Here is an 11,897-nt window from a genome sequence, read left to right on the forward strand (position 1 = left end):
ATTCCTCATTAACATGGCTTGCTGCTTGGCTGCTTGCAGTTAGATAGTTTTTGGTAGAATGTCCATTTACATAGAGTGAACACATCTCAAAAGCATTACATGATATCAGCATGCTGGTCACCGTGGAGCATCCTTGCACAGTTTGGTCATTTTCTTTCTATACTTTCGGTTCTCCGTGGATGTAGTTGCGACAGATTCTAGATATTGACAATTTGACATTCTAATATTCTATTGGTCAACGCTAAAATGCAGAAGTAATTCTATTTATAACCACATAATATAGTAGCATTGGTTTGTATGCGGCTGATCAAGTGCCAGCAACAACTCGAGTTGTTAAATTGTAATGGATTGCTCTAATTTTACAGCTTTATGTACAAACTATGGATCATGATTGTTCATAGGAGGAACAGTTTCATGCTATGCTGTTCTCACCATAGGATTGTTTTGATACTCTCTACAATCAATGAATATGTTTTATTAAATTTTTTGAAGAATTTTTATTTCTATAACATCGGTGCACTGGTTCTTTCAGTATTTTTGGTTATGATGTCTGTGTAATTTACCATAAACCTGGCTCAACTGCGAATCGCTCCGTTCTTTGCAGTCAGCCTCTTATATTCAGCCATCGCTCTCCTTGCCTCTTCATCCATCCGTCCTTCTCAGTTCATCCATTGCTTTGCTCCGCTTGTTGGGTGATATGGAGGTGAGCTTCGCTGCGTTCGACGGCAGTGTTCTTTCCTTTTCATGCTTCTGTTGCTCGCCTACTTATTGTTCTTATGTGTTATCTATTGTCGGGTACTCATGGAGTGAGCACGCAGGTTCTGGGCATTCATCGATCGGCTGTGTTGTTCATCTTTCTGTCCTCCTGGCTCTCTTTCCTCCATCGTCAAGGTGTGTTTCGTCATGTGTTCTTGTGTATCCATGAGAGCTTGTGTGCTGTTTTCGGATTCGTATCTGTGTAAGTGGATTGACGCTTGTGATGTGTTCATTCTTATGCTTGGTCTGTATGGTACCTTGAGATTTTCGTTTGTTTTCTTAGAAATCGCACGAGGGAAGAAGTGTTGGACTAGATTCTAAATAGTGAAATAGGGATAATCTCGATTTCAATGAATAGCAACTGCAGCCTCTAAAGAAGCTAAATAGGTATGACTTCTGTTTTGCTGAAATTCTTCCAGGAAGGGTTGTTAGGAAAATTAGTGAGCTTAGTTCTGTGCAACTAGGAAACAATGTTTTGTACTCATAAATTTGTATTCAGCGCAGACAAAGTACTATTTGTAGATTTAACAAAAGGGATTCTTAATTCTTTGAGTATAGGTTCAGAAAGACAACAAGAAAATATATCATTTGCACTTGTGCAAAACACATGGACAACTTGATTCAGTGTTGCAATCATCTAACAATGCCAATTGTTTTTTACCGCCAGAAATTGGGACCTTCCTGCAATTGAAAGGGTTGGTCCATGTTATTTCTCTAGGATGATTATATGCTTTTTGCTGGTAATTGTAGTGATAATTACTGATTAAAATATGCTTTCATAAGGTGACAAACTAACCATTATTGCTTGTTATTGCTTGATGAGGACAGGTGACAAACTGACTATTATTGCTTGATGAGGACACGAGGTTACTCGTGTTCTAATTGTCCAAAGCTAACATGTCGCAGTGCATATCTCTTAGACAATGATAATCGAATGCATACATACATATGTATATCTTTAGTTGTCCTTTTGTACTTTTCGTTTGGACAATCCTCTGCCCATTTATTCATTCTGGTACTTCAGTTTCTTAGTAGCTATCTTACTGTTACTTTCCGTGTGTATTCTCTAGCAGAATTAAACTGTTTTTGTAAAGCTATTTCATCTTAATAGCCTTCCTGAACTGTTTGCAGGATGGGGTAGTATTAATTTCAAAGTGAAATGTTACTATGCAGAGTAATATTTACTATTTTCCTAACTTTGTCACTCGGTAGAAAATAGTGTCTACAACGTGTTTGTGTTCATATATGTTTATCCATTTAAAATCGTACTTGGGGTATCTCAGAAGACTCAAATTAGATTGTTTCATTGAAACTGAAGGACGGTCGATTTGCTTGGGAGTAAAAACTGTAGGGTAATGCACTTTTTTTATATTGAGTTGTTTCTTGAACACAGTTCCTTGAGTGAGGAGAATTTCTGTTGCGGAGAACGAATCAGATCTTCAGGTGACCACACATTCATTCAAACCAGTAAACCCATACTTCTTTTTATCTCCCTTCCATTCTTGATTTGGCCCACCTCCACCTAGCTTGCTCTTTTGGGTTCCTGTAGGTTCGTTGTGGGGCAGTGAAGAACTGAAATAGCTGAAGAGAACATTAGGAGGTGATGCTAGAAGCTTGTTTGTGTGCTACCTGCTGTTGTGATTCGAAGGAATTTGCATGTTCTCACTGGAAGGAAAAAAGAGGCACTATGGTGAGAGTTGACTAAATGTAGAGTTTTGAATCTCTTTACAATAGTAGTTTAAATAGCAACGAGAGTTCTTTTCCTGAGCTAGTGATTCATCAGTGCTAAAGTTGCTCCTAATATTAGTAAAAGATGTTGTATTTTAATTAGAAAGTATAATTTCTTTACTGAACCAGTGAGCGATCAATGTTGAATCAGCTTTGAATATTTTGTGAAAATTCATTGAATCGCTTGGCTGAATCTTTATACCAGTTATGATTGTTACAATATAAATAGGAGAGTAGAAGGAGCGCCTCCCACCTGGCACCTCCCCAACTTCCGCCCATGAGGCGCCACAAGGGGGCGCCCCAACCACTAGTATATAGAGAAGGTGGCGGCATGGTGGAGAGAACAAGGAGGGGTGCAGTCAGCTGAGTGGTTCATCGCGTGTCGCAGATCAATGAGGTGGAGCAAGTCACACTCTTCCTCCCTGGCTGGTTGATGGGCATCCCTAGACACACATTCATTGCTTTCATTCACAGGAAAGGGAATTGAGTGGCTCGGGTACGTCATTTAATGGGCTTCATTTCCAAGAGCTTATTACTCTGGTTTAAAATTTAGCGAAATCATTGAGGCATTGCCCTGCCAGGAAAGAGATTCCATTTACCAAAATAATTAACCTCATGGTTCAAGTTTTGCGACATTCTTAGTTAATTAAACCTTAATGAACTAACTTTGGCCAGAATATATGTTGCTTCCATTCATCTTGGCTATTAAACTACTTCACTCTAACTAGACCAGATGTACCTAATTTTTTTTTGACCATTCCTATCTCCCTATAGGTTGCTTCCATCATCTTGGCTATTAAGCTGTTTCACTCTAACCAACCCAAGTGTACTTCAAATTCCTTGCATCATATTCGCTACTTAAAATCATGATAAATTCAATCTATACTGAGTCCCGTTGCCACCAAGAAAAAAAAGGTTGGTAAACAAGCATAAATAACAAATCATGTACCTCGTTTGGGGCATCAAACATTGTACATACATGGAAACTAAGTAACATTCTACAGCCATTGCATGCCGGTGCAATGAACTGAACCATGTCGCCGGCCTGCATGGTGGTAGCGATGGTTGTGCCTCCACTGTTGAGTGCCGAGGAGCAGCGATGACATAGGTAGGCGAGGATCAAGCAGCAGCTAGGTACCTAAGCAGGACGGCAACGTAAAGGGAGGGGTGAGAAAGAGTAGCGACTGGGAAGGGGGTGGCGCAACCGCGCGAGTGTGCGGACAGTTGTTGTCCTACCCGTGCTAGAACCCTAACCCCTTTTGGTTTATGTTTTTTTCGTCGACGACAATTGTTGTCTCTAGTGCGCGGGTCCTGCAGGGCCTTAGCACAACGATTTCCTGACTAACTACTACAATAGGGTTTGCTCGGATCCGGTGAAGGAGGGGCGGTGATGGTGACACACTTTCGGCTCGCTCGAGTGCTTATAGTCATCGCTAGGTGGTTTGCAGACCTGGAAGTAATTTTTACTTCCAGTGTTTGTTGTACTGCCATGACTAGATCAGAATTTTTTTCCTGGAATTTATTTATCTGTTTGCAGGTTAAGAACCACATGCAGCAAAAAAAAATAAAAAAATGACCGAACTTGTGTGAATTATTTCCCACAGCAACAGTAAAGAACCATGCGAACAGAACAGAACCACTGATTCTTTGCAAATACACGTAGTGGTCAAGTGTGATGCTGAATAGAAGAGTTAACACGGATTGATGAATCAAAGGAAGTAACCACATTCAACAACGCTGAACAATTGCTCTGCAACTCTGTGGTACCAAACAGATACCACTTTTTACAGTAGATACCAACTGATGTGTACATTGTGATGTTCAGAATTTTATCTGTTACGTATAATTTTATGCCAGATTTTATGGCAGAACCACATTTCTAATTCTAAACTCATTACGAGAACAATCGGCACTACAGTATGATAATGCACTGAACCTGAAAAAACATAATAAATACAGTATGCGGTCAAAATATATGAAAAGACTGAAACAACTCTCGACCAAAGTAACAACACTTCTAACACAGCAGTGAGCACTCTGAAATCAACCACCTTTTTTTGCCTCACGTAAAAGATCTTTTTGCCTCAAGCAGTGAGCACTGTGGGTACTCCATTTTTGCTACATGGCCAGCCCTCATCGCACCAAAGTGAAATATGGCAAACGACTCAATCCCAGCTATGAATCTCCTCTTCAACGAGACCCTCTATCTTTTAGTCTAGGGGTACCTGTTAGGCTTCTCCTCCACTAGTAGAAAAAGAGGCTTTCGTTCGGGCCTGGTTAGCCCATTAGTTCCGGTTCTGCCACAAACCGGGACCAATGGATGCATTCGTCCCGGTTCGTGAGCCCAGGGGGCCGGCCGGGGTCTCGTGGGCATTGGTCCCGGTTCGTCTGGGCCCATTTGTCTCAGTTCTTGGCACGAACCGGGACCAATGGGCCTCGCTCCTGGCCCACGAACATAGGTCCCGGTTCTTGGCACGAACCGGGACAGAAGGCTGGGCTTTAGTCCCGGTTCCAGCCACAAACCGGGACCAATGAGTTTCCTATATATACCCCACCGCCGGCGAGCAGAGCACTCCACAGTGCTCTGTTTTTTGCTGGCCGGCGAGGAAGGGCATTTGGGTGCTCTAGCTCACCTCTTATGCATGTGAGGTGTTCGATGAAATGCCCGAGCCACATTAGGTAAGCTTTCTCCTCTCGAAGCTCGACCTCGAAGCTCCATTTTTTCCGAGATTTGTCTAGGTTTAGTGGTCCGTCACGCCCTGTCCTCGTCTTCACCGCCGTCGATCGCCCGCGCCGATCTCGTCGTCGGCACCACCGTGGTGAGCCTCTTGTTCGTATCTTCTTTCTGAAAGAAAAAAAAATCTTACTTTAGATAGATACTTGTCTAATTTTCTTACTTTTGACACACATAATTATATATAATGCACGCAGATGAACCGGCAATGGATGTACAGTAACAGACACACCTCCGAGTACATTAAGGGCGTGCGTAAATTCTCGAAGTGGCTGAGGCAAACAAATAGAATGGTTTTATGTGTTGTCCATGCCCTGATTGTGGGAATACGAGGTCTTACTCTGACAAGAAAATCCTTCACACCCACCTACTTTATAAGGGTTTTATGCCACACTATAATGTTTGGACGAAGCACGGAGAAATAGGGGTTATGATGGAAGACAACGAAGAAGAAGAGGACGATGACAACTATGTGCCCCCTGAATACAGTGATGCTGCAACGGGGGAAGCTGAAGATCAAGAGGAAGCTGAAGATCAAGAGGAACCAGATGATGATCTCCGCCGGGTCATTGTTGATGCAAGGGAAAAGTGCGAAAGTGAAAAGGAGAAGCTGAAGTTCGATCGCATGTTAGAGGATCACAAAAAAGGGTTGTACCCCAATTGCAAAGATGGCAACACAAAGCTCGGTACCGTACTGGAATTGATGCAGTGGAAGGCAGAGAATGTTATGCTTGACAAAGGATTTGAGAAGCTACTGAAAATATTGAAGAAGAAGCTTCCAAAGGATAACGAATTGCCCGACAGTACGTAGGTAGCAAAGAAGGTCGTATGCCCTCTAGGATTGGAGGTGGAGAAGATACATGCATGCCCTAATGACTGCATCCTCTACCGCGGTGCGTACAAGGATTTGAACGCATGCCCGGTATGCGGTGCATTGCGGTATAAGATCAGACGAGATGGCCCTGGTGATGTTGAGGGAGAGCCCCGCAGGAAGAGGGTTCCTGTGAAGGTGATGTGGTATGCTCCTATAATACCACGGTTGAAACGACTATTCAGAAACGAAGAGCATGCAAAGTTGATGCGATGGCACAGTGAGGACCGTAAGAAAGACAGGAAGTTGAGAGCACCCGCTGACGGGTCGCAGTGGAGAAAAATCGAGAGAAAGTACTGGGCTCAGTTTGCAGGTGACCCAAGGAAGGTATGGTTTGGTTTAAGTGCGGATGGCATTAATCTTTTCGGGGAGCAGAGCAGCAATCACAGCACCTGGCCCGTGACTCTATGTATGTATAACCTTCCTCCTTGGATGTGCATGAAGCGGAAGTTCATTATGATGCCAATTCTCATCCAAGGCCCTAAGCAACCCGACAACGACATTGATGTGTACCTAAGGCCATTAGTTGAAGAACTTTTACAGCTATGGAATGGAAACGGTGTACGTGCGTGGGATGAGAACAAACATGTGGAATTTAACCTGCATGCGTTGCTGTTTGTAACCATCAATGATTGGCCCGCTCTCAGTAACCTTTTAGGACAGACAAATAAGGGATATCACGCTGAAGGAAATATGCCCTAGAGGCAATAATAAAGTTATTATTTATTTCCTTATATCATGATAAATGTTTATTGTTCATGCTAGAATTGTATTAACCGGAAACATAATACATGTGTGAATATATAGACAAACAGAGTGTCACTAGTATGCCTCTACTTGACTAGCTCGTTAATCGAAGATGGTTATGTTTCCTAACCATGAACAAAGAGTTGTTATTTGATTAACAGGATCACATCATTAGTTGAATGATCTGATTGACATGACCCATTCCATTAGCTTAGCACCCGATCGTTTAGTATGTTGCTATTGCTTTCTTCATGACTTATACATGTTCCTATGACTATGAGATTATGCAACTCCCGTTTGCCGGAGGAACACTTTGTGTGCTACCAAACGTCACAACGTAACTGGGTGATTATAAAGGTGCTCTACAGGTGTCTCCAAAGGTACATGTTGGGTTGGCGTATTTCGAGATTAGGATTTGTCACTCCGATTGTCGGAGAGGTATCTCTGGGCCCTCTCGGTAATGCACACCACATAAGCCTTGCAAGCATTGCAACTAATGAGTTAGTTGTGAGATGATGTATTACGGAACGAGTAAAGAGACTTGCCGGTGACGAGATTGAACTAGGTATTGAGATACCGACGATCGAATCTCGGGCAAGTAACATACCGATGACAAAGGGAACAACATATGTTGTTATGCGGTCTGACCGATAAAGATCTTCGTAGAATATGTAGGAACCAATATGAGCATCCAGGTTCCGCTATTGGTTATTGACCAGAGACGTGTCTCGGTCATGTCTACATTGCTCTCGAACCGTAGGGTCCGCACGCTTAACGTTACGATGACAGTTTCATTATGAGTTTATGTATTTTGATGTACCGAAGGTTGTTCGGAGTCCTGGATGTGATCACGGACATGACGAGGAGTCTCGAAATGGTCGAGACATAAAGATCGATATATTGGACGACTATATTCGGACACCGGAAGTGTTGCGGGTGATTTTGGAGAAAACTGATACCGGAACCCCCCGGAGAAGTATTGGGCCTTAGTGGGCCTGAGGGGAGAGAGAGGGCAGCAGCCCAGGAGGTGGCGCCCCCCATGGGGAGTCCGAATTGGACTAGGGAGGGGGGCGCGGCCCCTCTTTCCCTCTCCCTCTCCCTCTCTTTCCTCCCCCCTCTTTCTGCCTAGTTGGACTAGGAAAGGGGAGTCCTACTCCCACTAGGAGGAGGACTCCCCCCTCCCTTTGGCGCGCCCCATAGGGCCGGCCGGCCTCCCACCTTGCTCCTTTATATATGGGGGTAGGGGGGCACCCTAGGACACACAAGTTGATCTTCGTGATCGTTCCTTAGCCGTGTGCGGTGCCCCCCTTCACGATATTACACCTCAGTCATATTGTAGTGGTGCTTAGGCGAAGCCCTGCGACGGTTGAACATAAAGATCGTCACCACGCCATCGTGCTGACGGAACTCCTCCCCGAAGCTTTGCTGGATCGGAGCCCGGGGAGCGTCATTGAGCTGAACTTGTGCCAAGAACTCGGAGGTGCCGGAGTAACGGTGTTTGGATCGGTTGGACCGGGAAGACGTACAACTACTTCCTCTACGTTGCGTCAACGCTTCCGCTTCGGTCTACGAGGGTACGTAGACAATACTCTCCCATCTCGTTGCTATGCATCACCATGATCTTGCGTGTGCGTAGGAAATTTTTTGAAATTACTACGTTCCCCAACACACGCATGCACGCACTGTTTAGCTGACACCGAAAGTATATACCTGGACAGATGCAGGAAGAATGTCTATCTGGGCCATCGTCGATTTCTCCCGACCAACCATCAATGTCGAAAGAAAGGCAAGCATTTCAAAGGCGAGGCAGATCACCGAAAGAAGCCTGCCATGCATACCGGTGATGACGTACTTGATATGATCTTTGATTTACACGTAATATTTGGAAAGGGTCCCGGCGGACTAGCTGTTCCAAATGACGCTGAGGGACGCGCACCCATGTGGAAGAAGAAATCTATATTTTGGAGCCTACCCTACTGGAAAGAGCTAGAGGTACGCTCTTCAATCGACGTGATGCACGTGATGAAGAACCTTTACGTGAACCTGTTAGGCTTCTTGGACGTGTATGAGAAGACAAAAGATACACCTGAGGCACGGGAGGACCTGCAACGTTTGCACGAAAAAGATGGCATTGCCTCCAAAGCAGTATGAAGGTCCTGCCAGCTACGCTCTTACCAAAGAAGAGAAGGAAATCTTTTTCGAATGCCTGCTCAGTATGAAGGTCCCGACTGGCTTCTCGTCGAATATAAAGGGAATAATAAATATTCCAAAGAAAAAGTTTCAGAACCTAAAGTCTCATGACTGCCACGTGATTATGACGCAACTGCTTCCGGTTGCATTGAGGGGGCTTCTACCGGAAAACGTTCGATTAGCCATTGTGAAGCTATGTGCATTCCTCAATGCAATCTCTCAGAAGGTGATCGATCCAGATATCATACCAAGGCTAAGGAGTGATGTGGCGCAATGTCTTGTCAGTTTTGAGCTGGTGTTCCCACCATCCTTCTTCAATATCATGACACACGTCCTAGTTCATCTAGTCGACGAGATTGTCATTCTGGGCCCCGTATTTCTACACAATATGTTCCCCTTTGAGAGGTTCATGGGAGTCCTAAAGAAATATGTCTGTAACCGTGCTAGGCCAGAAGGAAGCATCTCCATGAGCCATCAAACAGAGGATGTCATTGGGTTTTGTGTTGACTTCATTCCTGGCCTTAATAAGATAGGTCTCCCTAAATCGCGGTATGATGGGAGACTGACTGGAAAAGGCACGCTAGGAGCAGACTCAATAATATGCAGGGACGGGCATTCTTGGTCTCAAGCACACTACACAGTTCTACAGAACTCTACCTTGGTGACCCCGTATATTGATGAACACAAGAACAGTCTATGCTCCAAACACCCGGAGCAGTGTGACGACTGGATTACATGTGAACACATCATGACTTTCAGCGGTTGGTTGGAAACACGTCTCAGAGGTGACAACACTGTTTGTGATGAGTTGTACTCGTTGTTCAGGGGACCATCTTCGACTGTATTGACTTACAAAGGATATGAGATAAATGGGAATATATTTTACACGATTGCCCAAGATCAAAAGAGCACCAACCAAAACAGCGGTGTCCGCTTTGATGCAGCAACCGAGAGGGGAAAGGACACATATTATGGCTACATAGTGGACATATGGGAACTTGACTACAGACATGATTTTATGGTCCCTTTGTTTAAGTGTAAATGGGTCAATCTGTCAGGAGGCGGGGTACAGGTAGACCCATAGTACGGAATGACAACAGTGGATCTGAACAACCTTGGGTACACTGGCGAACCGTTCATCCTAGCCAATGATATGACACAGGTTATCTATGTGAAGGACATGTCTACTAAACCGAGAAAAAAAAGATAAGGAAGCGAATACATCATACGATGAGCCAAAGCGCCACATCATTCTTTCAGGAAAAAGGGACATCATGGGAGTGGAGGGCAAGACAGACATGTCCGAAGATTATGAAAAGTTTCATGAAATTCCCCCGTTCAAAGTCAAGGCTGACCCAAGCATCCTGATAAACGATGAAGATTATTCATGGTTACGGCGCAACAAGCAAAGCACACAATCGAAGAAAAAGTGAAGACTTTCTGTCCACAACTATTATGATGATACCATGTCAACTTTCAACATTTTCCTAGTTCATTTGAAATGCATGTTGTAACAGACGAGTTTCCGTATTTAACCCTGATATCTCGAAACAGATTGTCCGTTTTGTTGAAATGCTTTGAATATTTTGTTGAAATGCTTTGAATGTTGCATTTTATAAACCTCTAGTATTATTGAAACTAAAATTATATAGAATTTATGCAACTAAAATTATATAGAATTTTCATAAAGAACTTTTTTGTTACAAACTTTAATAGCAAAAAGAATTATCATAAAATAAATTAAATAAGTAATTAGAAACAAAATAATATAAACTTTAATAAAATATATAAGTAGAACAAAATAAAATAAAATAAAATAAACTTTAATAACATAAATAAAATTTATGAAACTAAAATTATCAAAGTATTTTCTGTTCAAAACATTATAAGCAACCTCTAGTATTATTGAAACTAAAATTAAATATAAAATTGATGCAACTAAAAATATCAAAGTTTTCTGTTCAAAATCATTAAAAGCAAAAAGAATTTTCATAAAGAACTTTTTTTGTTAGAACTTTAATAGCAAAATAAAATAAAATAAGTTTTTTGTTGTAAGTAGAAACAAAACAAAATAAATAAAGAAAAAGAAAACAAAAAACAGGGAAAAAATAAAAATATGACACCTATTGGGCCTCCACGGCCTGAATACGACTAGAAACCCATCCATGGGCCAGGATTCAGGCCCGCAGAAGGCCCAATGGGCCCATCGGGCATACCATTGACAATTAGGCCCGAAAGCCTACAATGGAGAGGAGCTTGATAGGGGTGCGATAGTGGGGCTTATAAACCACTGCGCGCCCCTCTTAGCTAGCGAGGTGGGACTAAACATTTGGGCACGGGCAGAACGAGGCCTTTGGTCTCGGTTGGTGCCACCAACCGGGACTAAAGGGAGACATTGGAACCGGTTCGTGGCACCAACCGGTATGAATGCCCCCCTTTGGTACCGGTTGGTGCCACAAACTGGGACCAAAGGCAGCCGCTTCCCGCCTTTTGTGCTGCCGAAAACTGACCTTTGGTCCCGGCTGGTGGCACCAACCGGGACTAAAGGGGGCATTCGCCACAAACCGGGACCAATGCCTCGTCTATATAAGCAGGACTTGTAAATTTTTCGTTCAGTTCCCACTAGTAGAAAAAGGGGGCTTTGATCCAGGCCAGGTAACCCCATTAGTCCTGGTTCAGTCCAGAACCGGGACCAATGGGTGCATTAGTCCCGGTTCGTGCGGCTAAGGCATTAGTCTCGGTTCACCTGGGCCCTTTAGTCCCGGTTCATGCCACGAACCGGGACTAAAGGGTGCGATGCCCATTAGTCCCGGTTGGTGGCACCAACTGGTACTAATGGCCTTTGAGGCATTAGTACCGGTTCATGGCACG

The sequence above is a fragment of the Triticum dicoccoides genome, chromosome 6A, assembly GCF_002162155.2.
Source record: "Triticum dicoccoides isolate Atlit2015 ecotype Zavitan chromosome 6A, WEW_v2.0, whole genome shotgun sequence".
In the NCBI taxonomy this organism is placed as follows: domain Eukaryota; kingdom Viridiplantae; phylum Streptophyta; class Magnoliopsida; order Poales; family Poaceae; genus Triticum; species Triticum dicoccoides.